Source organism: Triticum dicoccoides, chromosome 2B (genome assembly GCF_002162155.2).
Source record: "Triticum dicoccoides isolate Atlit2015 ecotype Zavitan chromosome 2B, WEW_v2.0, whole genome shotgun sequence".
NCBI lineage: Eukaryota > Viridiplantae > Streptophyta > Magnoliopsida > Poales > Poaceae > Triticum > Triticum dicoccoides.
The window spans coordinates 160697394-160702002 of record NC_041383.1 but is presented as its reverse complement, the minus strand read 5'-3'; the positions used below and the strand labels follow the sequence as shown (position 1 = coordinate 160702002).

The 4609-nt window shown below is 42.9% G+C and overlaps 1 long non-coding RNA gene across 6 annotated transcripts; it reads right to left on the bottom strand.

Annotated features, from left to right (window-relative positions):
* Window positions 1-218: 218 nt before the first annotated feature.
* Window positions 219-4609, bottom strand: LOC119362765. 6 transcript variants are annotated; one of them, XR_005173623.1, is made up of 6 exons: window positions 2692-4609; window positions 1554-2561; window positions 1232-1415; window positions 795-881; window positions 652-706; window positions 219-425 (listed from the first exon to the last, which is right to left on the bottom strand). It is a non-coding gene; the product is annotated as an uncharacterized LOC119362765 (long non-coding RNA). The 6 variants fall into 6 exon arrangements; XR_005173620.1 differs by having other exon boundaries at window positions 1506-1655; XR_005173622.1 differs by having other exon boundaries at window positions 1554-1655.

The window sequence follows — 4609 nt, the reverse complement described above, 5'->3', positions numbered from 1 at the left end:
TTATTTACAGGCATGCTATCCATTGCAAAATGGAATTTGGTATATCTTTTTCAATAAAAGCGTGTATTAATTTAATCTGTACTGTAAGGTTTGGTTACCTCGACCCATATTTACTTAGGCTTGTGCTATACTCAGAAAAGCGAAATAGCTGATAATATTGTTCAACTATAAATGATGCATCCCTCGGGATGAATCACGATCTTGAGTACAAATTCACATGCTGATTTGTATAATCCATTACTTAAAAGCTTTAAATCAGATCATCACACCACAATAACTTTGGTGCATTATGAATTTCAAATTGTACCGCAAATATTGACAACAAGCACGTGGAAAATCTATTTTGCAGGTTGTAGTGTTGTACACACACTCATCTAGAACCTGGTTGTGTGCAGGCAGACATTCAGAATGCAAATATTGTTCTCCTGCACAAATTAATACAACTCAGATACATCAAGATCATATTTTTTTAGAACTGTGTATGTGAGCTATGTGCAAAATATATTAGACACACCAAGGCTAGGGTGCATCTACAATAACCATCAGTCTATCATCTACATATTACATAAAGTCCACTTAGTCGAGAGCAGAACAAAATAAGAAGGGGGAAAGGGCACAAAGGATTTAGCAAGTTGAGAAAAAAAATCTTACTTGGACCTGTACTGGGCAATGGGCAGTAGTAGAGGAATTGCAAGTTTAGGTTCATCTTTTGGAAGCAAAGAATTGCAGAATTTGTTAGTAGATTTATATTCAGGACCTACAATAAAATTGATCTGGTATGTCATTTGCTTGACCTTATCATGATACAGAGAAAACAAGCCTTGATTCCTCGCAAAACCTTATAGTTCTGTGTTGATCCATACACCGAAGATTGAAGATAACTGCAAGATCACCAGTATAAGCAGTACATTTTCTGAGTATATTTTCAGAGTACTTCAAGCAAGATTACTGAAGTTACTAAAATTTACTTCAAGCAAGATTACTGGAGTAAAACTCTCACACTATGTTTACTGAAAATTTACTAAAACTGTGCCTACAACTACATTTCCTACTCCTAATCTGTAACCATACTCAACAAATAATTGTACCCTACTTCTAATCTGAACCAAATCTTGCAACCAGGATAGGGAGGAGACAGGGGAAGCTCAGCACACGCTGGAGATGCTGGCAAAGAGGAGCATCGTCGAGCAGGATGTCCACGACGCCGTAGGAGATGAAGGGGAGGGCGCACCACATGCAGCCAGGCCGTCGGCGGCTGCTCCTCCTGCTACTCCTCACAGCACCGTCTTCAAATTCAGAACCGCCACCTCCACCCCTCCCCATCTTCAGATGTGCTCTTGCTCCTTCCGCTCATCTTCATGGCGGGGAAGTCCAGCCACCACCGTCACTCATTATCTTTGCTGCTTCATGTTCCTCTAATTTTTGAAATATAAAAGCATAAACTTAAGTGGGAAGCAGCAAGGTAAAGTGCTACATTAGTATATGTGCAGACTACTTCCTTATACCATAGCAAACAATCTAAGAATTTCAAATCCAAATGTTGTGAGGCACACCATTGCTTCTGAGCTCTGATCAGCCAAATTTTTTTGCAGATGATAAACAGTTCCAGAGAAAGACCTACCATCCAACTTATCCAAAAGTGGTCTTCTGATTTCCTATGAGATAGTCAAAGAACAATATACAATTATATAATCAATCAAAAAGCATTACTTCAATAATATACGCTTGAGACAGAGGTATTAGCTGTAGCCGGAAGGAAGACATGTTGAATTACAGTGCAGATAGAGCATAAATGCATAGTACGTAAAAGAGATTTTGATATGCAGAGTGAAACCAAGAGAAACAATAGCAAAGCCGAGCCACTTAACTGGGAAAAGATGTTTAACAAAGTAGGATCAGGCAAAAGAAAAAACATGTTCAGGCAATATAAAATATGGAACGATGCAACAGCCGCAGGAGCAATCTTCCGTTATCTAAAATATTAGTTAAGCATATGAATTGACCAAGTTGAAATCTCTAGACATCTTATCTAAAAAAACATCTAAGAAAAACCTCAAAAATCTAAGGAAGAAAAAAAAGGATAATAATTGCACATGAATCAGCAGCATTAGCTTCCACGATCTTGCTCAACAACCCAAAATTACTAAATCCCATCAAGAACTACATGTTGAACTGTTCCTGCACAGTAAAACCACCAGTGCTACTGGGCCATATCTGATCCATCCACTACTCCAAGATGTTTCGAAACATCAAAGGAAAAGGAGGGAATAGAGGAGCAAAGCCGTGAGCAGCACAAGTCCACTCCCTTCCTGGCCTGGTCGCCATCCAGTGGAAGTATATTAGGCATTGTCCACATAGACAGGGGTACTGTGATGCCGTCGACCGAAGAACGAAGCAAGCTGATGAAAATCCAAAAAAGGAAAATCAAGCAGAGGAGAGGGAGCTCTGCAACATTTATTAGAGGTAACACATACCAGAAGTCCAGCCACAATATCATGGCAAGTGCATATCAAAAGAACACGAATCACAATCAGAGGCTCGGGATAGACCAAACGCAGTGACTGTTAACAAATCTAAACTCCATGTTAATAATAGCCACTTATATATATTTGGATGTACATAGAAATTAGATATTTCTTGATTGTTTCCATAAGAAAAAACATACTGGCTGCAACAGAATGAAAGACTAACCTATTGATGAGCACAACAGTACATACCATCCCATCCTGATGTTGCCATCTCTCACACTTGATGATTACATCTTGTTATTTCTAACATGTACACCATCGAGCAATTGCTTTATTAGAAATATATTTACACAATATGATCAGAGCAACATCAAGGAGTCCAATGCTGGTGCACAGATTCTCCTCAAATTCCACATCCAACCCTTGTAGAGAAGGACGACATATTTGCTTAGGTGATTTTTGATTGAGCTCCTACAGAAAAATTCAAAGAAATCATGAGGAGCATGGAGCAAAGCAAACTGATCAGAGTAAATCATGAGAGGAGAAGCCTCTCAACCTACTACAGGGAATCGAGTCAACATAAACTGCTATAAGAATTAAACCGTAATGTAGGTCAACAACCAAGCAGTTGATAAAATAAGCCTGACACAACCCATTAATACAATATATAATCACAGGACGTAGATAGAGATTGTGCAGATATCATGATCTACGAACCGTATCTACAAATATTGATTGAAAAGTCACAAAGAAAACCTCCTGACATCACAAAACAAATGTTTCATCAACAGAAACTCTAGTGAATGCCAATTGGATTATATGAGTAAGATAGGGACATTAAAAAAAGGAAAAAGATAATTTAATATTATATATTCTATTTTCTTACTTCACATCACAGAGAATGCAAGTCAAAGATATTGCGATACATCTTACCCTTCTATTATGAAAGGCACAATCCCGAGCAAAATATAAAGAACGAATTGCTCCTGTGGTCCAAGTATTGCAAAAATAGTTATATATAGATTATTCAGCAGTGAGGATAAACATGGCATGTACTACCGAAATCCCTGGAGCTTAGTCTGCATATCTATTCGTCTTGTCCGTAAATCAGTGGTGGCCAAGATGTGCTGGCAGCTCACCTGCCTCTCCCCGTTTACAAATAAAATCAATGCAGCTCAAAGCAAAAAAAGAACATAGATATATCTACTTGTAACTCCAGAGTGTTAGTAGAGTCGAGGAGAGAAAACCCAGCCAATGTTACAGCAGATCGATGTGCAGACTTTGTTAGGGACAGTCCCAGTTGTAAAACATAGATATATCTACCTGATGTAATTGCTTGTAACTCCAGAGTGTTAGTAGAGTCGAGGAGAGAAAACCCAGCCAATGTTACAGCAGATCGATGTGCAGACTTTGTTAGGGACGGTCCCAGTTGTAAATCAATCTGGAAGAGATGGAGAGGCGCCGGGAAGCAGAGGGATTTGATGCATCAAAGCAGCCACGGCACCAGAACGAACACAGAAACATCTGTCATTAAGGTCGGCATTGCATACAGAAGTCAGGGTTTCCCTGCCGCCGGTTCCCCGTCCACCACGACCAACACCACCACAGCAGCCAGGCCTCCGAGCTGCGCTACACCCCGGTGCATCATCACAGCAGCCCGCTGTCCGCCGCGGCGTTAGCGTCGACCAGGGGCGGCGGTGCGGCCGATCATGACCGGCGGCTACAGGGAATTTGACCAAACTGGTGGTCCTGGACTCGGGGCAAAGGAGGGAAGGCCGCTGGGGAGATGGAGCCTCCAGGGAGAGGGAGGCGCCCCCGTGGTGGTCGTCGGCGAGAGGGGCTGCCGGGGTGGCGACGCAAAGGGCGACGTCGGCAGCGCTGGAGGGAGTCGCGGTCGGCAGGAGGTGGCGTCGCGCTGGAGCCTCGAGGTCGAGATGGAGTCTCGAGGGAGAGGGAGGCGCACCCGTGGTAGTCGCCGACGAGAGGGGCTGCCGGGGTGGCGGCGCAAAGGGCGACGAACTCGTCCGGATTTGGCGGCTGCGGAGCGAGGACTGGGGCCATGGAGTGGCGGGATATGGGGTCGCGGCGGCGGCGGCCGCGGAGGAAACCCTCGCGTTCTCGGGGTAGAAATTCCAACGACG